This window comes from Grammomys surdaster, unplaced genomic scaffold (assembly GCF_004785775.1).
Source record: "Grammomys surdaster isolate TR1022 unplaced genomic scaffold, NIH_TR_1.0 125996, whole genome shotgun sequence".
Taxonomy (NCBI): Eukaryota; Metazoa; Chordata; class Mammalia; order Rodentia; family Muridae; genus Grammomys; species Grammomys surdaster.
In genome coordinates this window covers 4,182,292-4,189,409 of record NW_021620812.1, presented here as the reverse complement: position 1 = coordinate 4,189,409, position 7,118 = coordinate 4,182,292, and positions in this window count along the sequence as shown.

Sequence of the window (7,118 nt, the reverse complement as noted above, 5' to 3'; positions counted from 1 at the left end):
CCAGCAGCTGTGCCTCCGCCCTCCCCCCCCACCCCCACTCGTCCTTTCGAGGCCTGCTGTCTCCAACCCAGAGGAGTTATTTTGGAGGGTGTGTGCCAGCGCCTTCGGAGGGAACAACAAGATAGCTGGAGCTGTAAGCAGGAGGACAGGCAGCACTCAGCATGAAGACAGGGAGCCGGGCACAGCCATGCCTTGGACTCAACCCCACTGGACAGAAATCTCAGCTCCAAACCTGATCAAGAGATTGCAGTTAGAAAGACTCTATCCTTAGGAAATAGCATCGGTGATGTCCTTTCCTGCCGTCTGTGAGGGAAACCTGCCAAGACACAAAGGGCACAGAGGAGTTAGGTATGTTGGCCTCTGCCTTTAATCTCAGCCCTCGGGAGGTGGAGGCAGGAGATCTCAGAATTTGGAGCCAGCCTGGACTACATAGCAAGATCCCTATCTTAAACATGTGAGTGGGCAGGCAAGAAAGTTAGGTGACCGGTAGAAGTGACCTCAGTAAGAGACCAAAAAGTTCCTAAAAGTATGTGGAGTTTGAGATAAGCGTGAAGCACCTTGCAAAGACGTTGGTTTGAAATTGCAAGAGTGATCTTGGAATCATTTTTATTCATTCTAGACTTCTAACCACATTTTCTCAAATACAACCCTGGTGTCCTTGGCTCCCCTGGGTAAGATGCTGTACAGACTGTGAGTTGGTAGCTTGAGCACTTGGAATCTACTTCCTCATGGAGCTTCTCAACAGTCGCTTACCCTCGTCAGACCCTGCCATTCCTCCCATGAACCCCTGTCCCCCATTATAGGAGAAGGTTAGACCAGATAATATCAGTGCTTATGTCATTTGGTAGTTTTACATTTGGGGTAATTTGTTTCCTTTTCCCTTTGGATACCTCCATTGCTGAGATAACATGCAAAAGAACTGTTTGGTCTTGTATACTTCCCCAAATGGTTTTAGACGCCTATGGCTGAGTTCTCCTCCCCTTGGCCCCTCTGTCTCTGTATGCGAAAGTAAAAGATTTCCTTTGTCTCCTCATAAACCCTCCATCCTTTCATCCCAGGTCCCTGAGAGCCTTGCATGCCCCCCCCCCCCAGGCCTTGCATGCCTCACAGGTCCTCAGAATGCTGCCTTTTCCACTCAGCTTTTCTCCAGCTGAGTGACTGGGTCTCCACTGGCAGCTCCTCCCAGTTCTCAGCTGACCAGCACTTCTGAAGCCTGAGTGTATGCTAGGGTTTACCCAGAGTCCTGTTCAAGCACAGATCTGCGCTTGGATGTCTGAGGTAGCCCTTTGTGTTGCTAAGATGCTCCCACACTTCAAAGAACAAAAGGTAACCAAAGGGGAGTCCCGGAATCCGGGTATTTACTCTTCTAATCTATTAGTTTTGGGGTTTTGTTCCTAAGTCTGTGTGCACAGCCATACCCCCTAAGTGTCTCTACCACCACCCATCCATGTGAAAGTAGCCTGGCTCCTACAGTTCTACAGTCAGCAAATTCTGCAGTCTGCACCCCAGACCCATCCTGTGTTTCAGAAATCCCCCCTCAGACTACGCCGATCATCTAACCAGCCTGCACCACTTCCAACGTGGTTTTTCTGGATGTGGTTTCCACTTCCGGTCTTCATGTCTTCCTCAGATCCTATCCTTTGCTTGAGAGGTCACCGTATTCCTCTCATGTGTATTACCCAAGATCCTGTAACCCCTTAAAGACAGGGTGCAGAGACTGCGATCCACAGAACGTTTCTATCGCTGACGTTCCTCCTGCCTGCTCAGCACCTCTGAGGTCTGTTTAAAAGCGTCACATCTTGCCTTGTATTTTACTTGTCTGCATTTGCAGTCAGACTGAGAGCTTTGAGGGGATGCTTTGGGGAAAGAAAGAACCATTCAGGGCAATGGAAGGAACGAAGTTTTCACACTCATGGTCTTAGAGCATGAAGATTCCAAAGCACCTGGATGTCTTCACATAGCACAGGGTTGTTCTGCTCCCCATAATGATGAGGCTACCCTGGACTTTTAAGACAGAGCGTCTGCTTTTTCTTTTTAACTCATCTGTCATCTATCTATCTATCTATCTATCAATCTATCTATTCTCTATTAATCTATCATCTATATATATCACTTATATATACATATATAAATATACACACATATATGTATAGGAATATAAATATGCATACATATATGTATGCAAATATACACATATGCATATGCATATAAATATACATATATGTAAACACATATGTATAGTTATGTAAATATGCATACATGTATGCATCTGTGTGTAAATATACATACATATAGGCATATGTAAATGATAGATATAGATAATAGATTATACATACATACATATATACATACTTGCATACATACATATCTATCTATCTATGTCTGGAGGTCAGAGGAAAACTTGTAGAATTCAGTTCTTTACTTCTCCCATGTGGGTCCTGGGATCAAACTCGGGCCATCAGTTTTGGTACCAGGCAGCATTACCTGCTGAGCCATCTTGCTGACCCATCATCCCTTAACACTGTTAAGTTGCTGCCTTTGTGCACAGTCTCAGATGAAGGCTGTGTCAGGTCTTGAAGAATAAAGCCAGCATGTCCTCACCATCTGATGAGGGCTGTTGGGCTGGGCCCTGAGAACACTATTGTGAGTACGGTGGCTCTGCCTGAGACAGTCAAGAGTGTGAGCGTCCCTGAACCTGGTCCATGGCACAGTTACATTCAGGAGGCCCGTGATGCGGAAGCAGAGTATTCACTACACAGACCCCAGGAGGATTTATCCAGAAATGTGTGTTCGCTGTCATTTTCATTCTACATTTGACGGCCTTCTTTCCTGACCCATGTATCCATCTTTAGCTCTCCTGTGTGAAGATGGCATGCGTCACCTTAGGGAGATGCAGAGGACACAGGCACCGAGCCTCACTCCTACCCACTCACAATTGACTCTTAATGCGGGATCACAGGAATAACCGTAGCCCATAAAGAGAATAAGGAAGAAGACCCTAGGTCTCCTGAATCAGAAAGTCCTGTCCTGGGGCCTTAAAGTTTGTTGATGACTGAGTTCTGCCTCTCCTAGCAAATTACATTCCTAAAACCCATGGACATGGGACTCCAGACATTTCTTCTTATAATCTGGGAGTCGGGGAGTTTTATAACTTGAAGGTTTGTTCCCTCTCGTCTTCAACTGTGAAGAAACTGAACCCAGCTCTCAGAGGAGTCTACAGATTTAGTTGTCTCAATAGACTGGGAGAGGAGAGCCTCTGTCCACATGGATTCTGTCTAATTCACTTCTCCATCTGTGTGCTTCTCGGTTTTTGTTTTGACAAAAACCAGAGTCACGTGGGAGGAACGGGAATCACCTCCATCAGATTGGTCAGCGGGCATGTCTATGGGGGCATTTCCTGATTAATTATTGACATGGGCAGAGCCATCCCTGGGTAAGTGGTCCTGGGTTGTATTAGAAGGCAGGCTAAGCGGACTATGGGAAGCAAGACTCTCCTTCCATCTTCAGTTCCAGGTTCCTGTTTGAGCGCCTATCGACTTCCCTCAGTGATGGAGTGGAACCTGCAAGTGTGAGCCAAACAAATCTTTCCTCCCCAAGATGCTTTTGGTCATTGTCTTAGGGTTTCTATTGCTGTGAAGAGACATCATGACCATGGCAACTGTTATCAAGAAAAGCATTTAGTTGGGGGCAAGTGGAACCGCGTCACCAGGCAGAAAAACCTGGTAGGGTCGAACAAATTAAGGAACCCCAGCGATTCTCATAATTGAGAACAGTAGGCGTTTGAATCTACTTGACCAAGTTTCTGTCCTGGAACACATGACCACAACACCCCACTAAGAGGACCATGATAACCGGTCACATAGCATAGAAACCCAGAGTTCTCCATGCTAATGAGGTATCTAGATGGGTGGGCCTCGAGTGTCTAGCTAATGAGCTTCCCTTCTTGGGCATCCCTTCCTGCAAAAGGCATTTAATCTCTGGTTCACCCTGAGTAAGTTGTGTGCGTTCTTTTCTGGCATGAATATACAGTTTGGACAAACAAAGACAGCCTCAGGGAGAGGCCTTTGTCATACAGAGCCACACCTAAGTCTCCCACAGAAGGCCTCTCTGCCCCACACCCACACCCCGTTCTCAGCTATTTGAGGTTTCCACTCGGTGCCCAGGAGATTAAGAACCACAATCTCTGCGCCAGCCCCCACTGTTTCTCACCCAGGGAAACATGGGCTGGGGACCCTATCTTAGGCTATGTTTAGTCTCCCCTGATCAGTGTGAAGACATCCCATGAGCTCAGCATCTAGGTGCTGTCAAAGAAGGAATGAAGCCTAGAACCTCTCTTGCTTCCCTGTGCTGCATTCTCACATCCCAGAAGCTATCTTACAGTTTCAGAGATTATTGAATCCATTATCATCATGTCAGAAAGCACGGTGGCACACAGGCAGACACGGTGCTGGAGAAAGAGCTGAGAGTTCTACATCTGGATCCACAGGCAGCAAGGAAAAAAACAGTGAACCACTGAGCTTTGCTTGAGCTTCTGAAACCTTCGTCCTACTCCCAGTGACATGTTTCCTCCAACAAAGCCAAACCTCCTAAGAGTGCCACTCCTGATGGGCTTGTGGGGGCCGTTATTCAAACTATCATGGTCATGGTTTTTATTACAGCAATAGAATACCAAATAGAACAGCATGCATGCATAACACCCGCATTAACCTACCTGCAGCCTTCTCCTGTCATCTGCCATGTACCGTGTGTTTGCTGTTTTAAATGTCACAGACATTAAAATTTCCCAGTATTTCCCCAGTCAAAAGGCAGTTATCTGAACTTACAGACAAAACTGTGAGCCTCAGAGAGACGACAGTTAGACCAAGAGTGCACAGCAAGTGTGTAGACAGAACATCACCAACCCAAGCCCTTCTTCAGAGGAAAAGAAAGGCAGGTATATGCATGTCATTGTAGGGTATTGGGAAGAAATGGTTCTTTGCTTCAGATCAAGGGTGAGAATCTCCACTTCAAGCCCTGCCCACCTGCTCAGCTGACGTCCTTCACCAACACTTTCCTGATGAGCCTGTGTCAACAGATCACAGACTCAGCATCCAAAACCCAAGCCCCATTTTTCTTCCTTTCTACCTTCCTTTTGAACTCTCATTTTAAAGAAAGATTTGTTCAATATCCTACACCTATATACAAGTACTACCCCTGTGTAGTTGAGTGCCCCGGGGGTCTTCACCATCTGTGAGGAAGTGGTGAGGGGCACATGTCAAGGACAGCTCCTGTTTACCTGTTCCATGAAGTCTCTCCCCAGCTCATGGTTCCCTCACTGGGCATGTGACAAGCACCTACTCTAAGGCAGAGAACAAGACAGCCTATGTTCTCATGGAAACTACAGTCAAAGGGAAGCTGCTGCAGACAGGCAACTATGCAGGTGTAGTGACCACTTTAAAGAAGACACATGGAGCGACAACTTGGTTTGACATCATCCATGCTGTAGACCACTGACCTCTTTACTATCAAAGTGGGTGCTATTCATGTAAAGCAAAGCTTAGGGCAGGATCTCTTAACACATATTAGCATCTGGTCCCGTAGAAGGAAGACCTTTGTGTACCCTAAAGGTCTTCCTAACAAGTGTGCCTTGTAGATGTCAGATCACCCAGTGGTCAAGGTCAGGTGGACTTTCAGAAGCATGATGCTTCACTGGGGCTGACTGGGCAGCGCTGGCAGGAGATCCAACTTCCTGAGACTTGTGATGTGAATTCAGCTAAAAGGTGACCAGAAACCAAACAATTGAACTATATCAAGCAGTTTACTTTTGACAACAGTGAATTTCCCCTTGAAAATCTTCAGTAAGGCTTTCCTCACCACTGCACCACGGCAAACCTAATGAAAAGGTTCCTGGATTTGTAGGAAATAGAAAAGAAAGCACTGACCCCAACGAGTCAAGCATGCCAGGCATGTGCCCTCCCTTCTAACTCCTGTAGCGTATTAAAGCAGGGTAGCAAAAGCTACACACTACGGCTCCACCACTCCGTCTTCTCTGGATATGTCTATAATTTTGGTATCCGGCTAACTGCTTCTTATTGAGAGATAGAAAGACAGCTCATAGTATTTCTCAGATATTAGCAACATGTGAGTAAGTGTGTGCTGGTCACATGTGTGCTACCTTGTCCCAACAAATGTTTACATACTGTGCACATGCAGGTACATGGGTTCTAGGTACAGGGTACAGAGAAATCCAGGCCCACCAAGGGCTCTCCTATGTGGAGTTTTCTGCTTTTAAGATTCACTAAGAAGGGTTTTCAAGTAGCTGTTTCCTGGGGGCTCACATGCAGGAAGCCAGTTCAGGAGCAATTTCTAAGCCAAGTCGAAACATGCAGAGGCAACTGACTCCTTAAGTAAATTTTACTGTCCTGTACCACCACAACCAGCTATAAAGATGTTTCTTGTTTGTTTGTTTTCTTGAGACAGAATCTCCCTGTGTAGCCCTGGCTGTCCTGGTATTCGCTCTGTAGAGCAGGCTGGCCTCAAACTCCTAGGGATCTGCCTGCCTCTGCATCCTAAGTGCTGGGATTAAAGGTGTGCACTACCACTGCCCGGCTTTAAAAGAGATTTCTAATAGGATACGGTCTCCAGAATTTTGTGGGTTGTTTTTAATGGTTAAATTTAAATTTTATGAAAACTTAGTGTAATTAATTAAGAAGATACAAAAACATGATTTGCTTACACTTGGCATATTTTGGGTCTGATTTTTTTCCACTTGGTATCTATTTTTTTATGAATTGGGAGACATGCTCTGTAGCCGTTAGTTCCTCCTTATCCTGTGCCTAGTATTCAAAACACACCCTGAGCACCAGCGAGGCCACAGGAAAGAGCTTGACTGCATCACTTCCAACCTCTTACTTTGCCCTTTTGATTTGGTTTAATTTAAATTTGATCTTTTATTTCTTTTGCTTAGTGTTAATATTGCTCTGACGAAACAACATGACCAAACAACTTGGGGAGGAAAGGGTTTATTTGGCTCACACTTTCACATCACTGTTCATCAATGAAGGAAGAGAGGACAGGAACTCAAGCAGGGCTGGAACCTGGAGGCAGGAGCTGATGCAGAGTCCATGGAGGAGTGCTGC